Raw genomic sequence first — 7,855 nt, 5'->3', positions numbered from 1 at the left:
TAACCTTTTCCACAATGATGACCATGGAAAACCTACGAAACACAACGGAGACCCCAAAACACCTCAAAAACACCCCAAAAAAGAACGGGATCACCTCAAAAAAGAAAGAAAATGACAAAAACCATAGATCCACCCCAAAACCACACTAAACCTACCTGATGTTCTCCAAAACCCAAAATTTAACATTTTCCACAATGATGACCACGGAAAACGAACGAAACACAAGGGAGACCAAAAAAGGGCCAAAAACACCCCAAACAAGAACGGGATCACCCCAAAACTGGAAGAAAATCCCCCAAAATCATAGATCCACCCAAAACCACCCTAAACCTACCTGATGTTCTCCAAAACCCACAATTTACGCTTTTCCACCATTATGACCTACGAAACCCAACAAAACCCAACGGAGACACAAAAACACGTCAAAAACAACCCAAAAATGAATAGGATCACCCCCAAAAAAACAGAAGAAAACCCCAAAAACCATGAATCTGCCCCAAAAGTCCCCATAAACCTACCTGATGATCTCCAAAACACACAATTTACACTTTTCCACCATGATGACCATGGAAAACCCAACGAAACCTGACGGTGAAACCAAAACAAGTCAAAAAGAAGAACAAAAAAGAAAGGGATCACCCCCAAAATTGGAAGAAAAACCCTCAAAATCATAGATCCACACCAAAACCACCCTAAAGCTACCCGATGTTCTCCAAAACACACAATTTAAAATTTTCCACAATAATGACCACGGAAAACCCAACGAAACCCAACGGAGACCCAAAAACACGTCTAAAACACCCCAAACAAGAACGGAATCACCCCCAAAACTGGAAGAAAATCCCCAAAAAACAAGGATCCAATTCCAAAACCACCCTAAACCTACCTGATGTTCTCCAAATCCCAAAGTCCACTCCCAACCACCGTAAAACCCATTAGGAACTCAACAAAACGCAACGGAAACGCCAAAACACCTCAAAAAAAAAACAAAAGCGAACCGGATCAGAAGAAAATATGTGATTTAACCCCAAAAAAACCCTTAAACCTACCTGATGTTCTCCTAAATGTACAATCCACTCCCAACCTCTGTAAAGCCCATTAGGAACCCAACGAAACCCATCAGAGACCCCAAAACAAGTCAAAAAAAAAAAAAAAAAAAAAAAAAAAAAAAAAAAAACAAGAACGGGATAACCCCTAAAAATGAAAGAATACCCCAAAAGCCATAGATCCACACCAAAAGTCCCCCTAAACCTACCTGATGTTCCCCAAAACCCACAATTTACCCTTTTCCACCATGATGACCAACATGAACCAAACGAAAACCCAAAGGAGACCACAAAACACGTCAAAAACACCCCAAAAAAGAACGGGATCACCTCCAAAACTGAAAGAAAATCCCCAAAAATCACGGATCCAATCCCAAAACCACCCTAAACCTACCTAACGTTCTCCAAAACACAAAATTTACACTTTTCCAACATGATGACAATGGAAAACCCAACGAAACACAACGGAGAACGCAAAACACGTCAAAAACACCCCAAAAAAGAACGGGATCAACCCCAAAACCGAAAGAAAAACCTAAAAGCCATTGATGCAACACAAAAGTCCCCCTAAACCTACCTGATGTTCTCCAAAACCCACAATTTACACTTTTTCACCATGATAACCAATGAGAACCCAACAAAACCCAACGGAGACCCCATAACACGCCAGAAACACCCCAAAAAAGAACAGGATCACCCCAAAAAACGGAAGAAGAGCCCAAATACCATGAATCCACCCCAAAAGTCCCCCTAAACCTACCTGAAGTTATCCAAAACCCACAATTTACACTTTTCCACCATGATGCCAACGGAAAACCCAACGAAACCCAACGGAGACCCCAAAACACGTCAAAAACGCCCCAAAAAACATATGGATCAGAAGAAAAAAAAAGAAGAAGAAAACCCCAAAAACCATGAATCCACCCCAAAAGTCCCCCTAAACCTACCTGAAGTTCTCCAAAACCCACAATTTACACTTTTCCAACATGATGACCAACAAGAACCCAACGAAACACAACAGAGACCCCAAAACAAGTCAAAAACACGCAAAGCAAGAACGGGATAACACCCAAAAAAGAAATAAAACCCCAAAAAATATAGATCCACCCCAAAACCACCTTAAACCTACCTGATGTTCTCCAAAACCCACAATTTAACCTTTTCCACAATGATGACCATGGAAAACCTACGAAACACAACGGAGACCCCAAAACACCTCAAAAACACCCCAAAAAAGAACGGGATCACCTCAAAAAAGAAAGAAAATGACAAAAACCATAGATCCACCCCAAAACCACACTAAACCTACCTGATGTTCTCCAAAACCCAAAATTTAACATTTTCCACAATGATGACCACGGAAAACGAACGAAACACAAGGGAGACCAAAAAAGGGCCAAAACCACCCCAAACAAGAACGGGATCACCCCAAAACTGGAAGAAAATCCCCCAAAATCATAGATCCACACAAAACCACCCTAAACCTACCTGATGTTCTCCAAAACCCACAATTTACACTTTTCCACCATTATGACCTACGAAACCCAACAAAACCCAACGGAGACACAAAAACACGTCAAAAACAACCCAAAAATGAATAGGATCACCCCCAAAAAAACAGAAGAAAACCCCAAAAACCATGAATCCGCCCCAAAAGTCCCCCTAAACCTACCTGATGTTCTCCAAAACCCACAATTTACACTTTTCCACTATGATGACCATGGAAAACCCAACGAAACCCAACGGAGACCCCAAAACACATCAAAAACACCCCAAAAAACATATGGATCAGAAGAAAAAACAGAAGAAAACCCCAAAACCCATGAATCTGCCCCAAAAGTCCCCATAAACCTACCTGATGATCTCCAAAACACACAATTTACACTTTTCCACCATGATGACCATGGAAAACCCAACGAAACCTGACGGTGAAACCAAAACAAGTCAAAAAAAAGAACAAAAAAGAAAGGGATCACCCCCAAAATTGGAAGAAAAACCCTCAAAATCATAGATCCACACCAAAACCACCCTAAAGCTACCCGATGTTCTCCAAAACACACAATTTAAAATTTTCCACAATAATGACCACGGAAAACCCAACGAAACCCAACGGAGACCCCAAAACACGTCAAAAACACCCCAAACAAGAACGGAATCACCCCCAAAACTGGAAGAAAATCCCCAAAAAACAAGGATCCAATTCCAAAACCACCCTAAACCTACCTGATGTTCTCCAAATCCCAAAGTCCACTCCCAACCACCATAAAACCCATTAGGAACTCAACAAAACGCAACGGAAACGCCAAAACACCTCAAAAAAAAAAACAAAAGCGAACCGGATCAGAAGAAAATATGTGATTTAACCCCAAAAAAACCCTTAAACCTACCAGATGTTCTCCTAAATGTACAATCCACTCCCAACCTCTGTAAAGCCCATTAGGAACCCAACGAAACCCATCAGAGACCCCAAAACAAGTCAAAAAAAAAAAAAAAACAAAACAAAAAAAAAACAAGAACGGGATAACCCCTAAAAATGAAAGAATACCCCAAAAGCCATAGATCCACACCAAAAGTCCCCCTAAACCTACCTGATGTTCCCCAAAACCCACAATTTACCCTTTTCCACCATGATGACCAACATGAACCAAACGAAAACCCAAAGGAGACCACAAAACACGTCAAAAACACCCCAAAAAAGAACGGGATCACCTCCAAAACTGAAAGAAAATCCCCAAAAATCACGGATCCAATCCCAAAACCACCCTAAACCTACCTAACGTTCTCCAAAACACAAAATTTACTCTTTTCCAACATGATGACAATGGAAAACCCAACGAAACACAACGGAGAACGCAAAACACGTCAAAAACACCCCAAAAAAGAACGGGATCAACCCCAAAACCGAAAGAAAAACCTAAAAGCCATTGATCCAACACAAAAGTCCCCCTAAACCTACCTGATGTTCTCCAAAACCCACAATTTACACTTTTTCACCATGATAACCAATGAGAACCCAACAAAACCCAACGGAGACCCCATAACACGCCAGAAACACCCCAAAAAAGAACAGGATCACCCCAAAAAACGGAAGAAGAGCCCAAATACCATGAATCCACCCCAAAAGTCCCCCTAAACCTACCTGAAGTTATCCAAAACCCACAATTTACACTTTTCCACCATGATGCCAACGGAAAACCCAACGAAACCCAACGGAGACCCCAAAACACGTCAAAAACGCCCCAAAAAACATATGGATCAGAAGAAAAAAAAAGAAGAAGAAAACCCCAAAAACCATGAATCCACCCCAAAAGTCCCCCTAAACCTACCTGAAGTTCTCCAAAACCCACAATTTACACTTTTCCAACATGATGACCAACAAGAACCCAACGAAACACAACAGAGACCCCAAAACAAGTCAAAAACACGCAAAGCAAGAACGGGATAACACCCAAAAAAGAAATAAAACCCCAAAAAATATAGATCCACCCCAAAACCACCTTAAACCTACCTGATGTTCTCCAAAACCCACAATTTAACCTTTTCCACAATGATGACCATGGAAAACCTACGAAACACAACGGAGACCCCAAAACACCTCAAAAACACCCCAAAAAAGAACGGGATCACCTCAAAAAAGAAAGAAAATGACAAAAACCATAGATCCACCCCAAAACCACACTAAACCTACCTGATGTTCTCCAAAACCCAAAATTTAACATTTTCCACAATGATGACCACGGAAAACGAACGAAACACAAGGGAGACCAAAAAAGGGCCAAAACCACCCCAAACAAGAACGGGATCACCCCAAAACTGGAAGAAAATCCCCCAAAATCATAGATCCACACAAAACCACCCTAAACCTACCTGATGTTCTCCAAAACCCACAATTTACACTTTTCCACCATTATGACCTACGAAACCCAACAAAACCCAACGGAGACACAAAAACACGTCAAAAACAACCCAAAAATGAATAGGATCACCCCCAAAAAAACAGAAGAAAACCCCAAAAACCATGAATCCGCCCCAAAAGTCCCCCTAAACCTACCTGATGTTCTCCAAAACCCACAATTTACACTTTTCCACTATGATGACCATGGAAAACCCAACGAAACCCAACGGAGACCCCAAAACACATCAAAAACACCCCAAAAAACATATGGATCAGAAGAAAAAACAGAAGAAAACCCCAAAACCCATGAATCTGCCCCAAAAGTCCCCATAAACCTACCTGATGATCTCCAAAACACACAATTTACACTTTTCCACCATGATGACCATGGAAAACCCAACGAAACCTGACGGTGAAACCAAAACAAGTCAAAAAAAAGAACAAAAAAGAAAGGGATCACCCCCAAAATTGGAAGAAAAACCCTCAAAATCATAGATCCACACCAAAACCACCCTAAAGCTACCCGATGTTCTCCAAAACACACAATTTAAAATTTTCCACAATAATGACCACGGAAAACCCAACGAAACCCAACGGAGACCCCAAAACACGTCAAAAACACCCCAAACAAGAACGGAATCACCCCCAAAACTGGAAGAAAATCCCCAAAAAACAAGGATCCAATTCCAAAACCACCCTAAACCTACCTGATGTTCTCCAAATCCCAAAGTCCACTCCCAACCACCATAAAACCCATTAGGAACTCAACAAAACGCAACGGAAATGCCAAAACACCTCAAAAAAAAAAAACAAAAGCGAACCGGATCAGAAGAAAATATGTGATTTAACCCCAAAAAAACCCTTAAACCTACCAGATGTTCTCCTAAATGTACAATCCACTCCCAACCTCTGTAAAGCCCATTAGGAACCCAACGAAACCCATCAGAGACCCCAAAACAAGTCAAAAAAAAAAAAAAAACAAAACAAAAAAAAACAAGAACGGGATAACCCCTAAAAATGAAAGAATACCCCAAAAGCCATAGATCCACACCAAAAGTCCCCCTAAACCTACCTGATGTTCCCCAAAACCCACAATTTACCCTTTTCCACCATGATGACCAACATGAACCAAACGAAAACCCAAAGGAGACCACAAAACACGTCAAAAACACCCCAAAAAAGAACGGGATCACCTCCAAAACTGAAAGAAAATCCCCAAAAATCACGGATCCAATCCCAAAACCACCCTAAACCTACCTAACGTTCTCCAAAACACAAAATTTACTCTTTTCCAACATGATGACAATGGAAAACCCAACGAAACACAACGGAGAACGCAAAACACGTCAAAAACACCCCAAAAAAGAACGGGATCAACCCCAAAACCGAAAGAAAAACCTAAAAGCCATTGATCCAACACAAAAGTCCCCCTAAACCTACCTGATGTTCTCCAAAACCCACAATTTACACTTTTTCACCATGATAACCAATGAGAACCCAACAAAACCCAACGGAGACCCCATAACACGCCAGAAACACCCCAAAAAAGAACAGGATCACCCCAAAAAACGGAAGAAGAGCCCAAATACCATGAATCCACCCCAAAAGTCCCCCTAAACCTACCTGAAGTTATCCAAAACCCACAATTTACACTTTTCCACCATGATGCCAACGGAAAACCCAACGAAACCCAACGGAGACCCCAAAACACGTCAAAAACGCCCCAAAAAACATATGGATCAGAAGAAAAAAAAAGAAGAAGAAAACCCCAAAAACCATGAATCCACCCCAAAAGTCCCCCTAAACCTACCTGAAGTTCTCCAAAACCCACAATTTACACTTTTCCAACATGATGACCAACAAGAACCCAACGAAACACAACAGAGACCCCAAAACAAGTCAAAAACACGCAAAGCAAGAACGGGATAACACCCAAAAAAGAAATAAAACCCCAAAAAATATAGATCCACCCCAAAACCACCTTAAACCTACCTGATGTTCTCCAAAACCCACAATTTAACCTTTTCCACAATGATGACCATGGAAAACCTACGAAACACAACGGAGACCCCAAAACACCTCAAAAACACCCCAAAAAAGAACGGGATCACCTCAAAAAAGAAAGAAAATGACAAAAACCATAGATCCACCCCAAAACCACACTAAACCTACCTGATGTTCTCCAAAACCCAAAATTTAACATTTTCCACAATGATGACCACGGAAAACGAACGAAACACAAGGGAGACCAAAAAAGGGCCAAAACCACCCCAAACAAGAACGGGATCACCCCAAAACTGGAAGAAAATCCCCCAAAATCATAGATCCACACAAAACCACCCTAAACCTACCTGATGTTCTCCAAAACCCACAATTTACACTTTTCCACCATTATGACCTACGAAACCCAACAAAACCCAACAGAGACACAAAAACACGTCAAAAACAACCCAAAAATGAATAGGATCACCCCCAAAAAAACAGAAGAAAACCCCAAAAACCATGAATACGCCCCAAAAGTCCCCCTAAACCTACCTGATGTTCTCCAAAACCCACAATTTACACTTTTCCACTATGATGACCATGGAAAACCCAACGAAACCCAACGGAGACCCCAAAACACATCAAAAACACCCCAAAAAACATATGGATCAGAAGAAAAAACAGAAGAAAACCCCAAAACCCATGAATCTGCCCCAAAAGTCCCCATAAACCTACCTGATGATCTCCAAAACACACAATTTACACTTTTCCACCATGATGACCATGGAAAACCCAACGAAACCTGACGGTGAAACCAAAACAAGTCAAAAAAAAGAACAAAAAAGAAAGGGATCACCCCCAAAATTGGAAGAAAAACCCTCAAAATCATAGATCCACACCAAAACCACCCTAAAGCTACCCGATGTTCTCC

This window comes from Aythya ferina, assembly GCF_964211825.1.
Source record: "Aythya ferina genome assembly, chromosome: 19".
In the NCBI taxonomy this organism is placed as follows: Eukaryota; Metazoa; Chordata; class Aves; order Anseriformes; family Anatidae; genus Aythya; species Aythya ferina.
Note: the sequence above shows the minus strand (reverse complement) of the source record.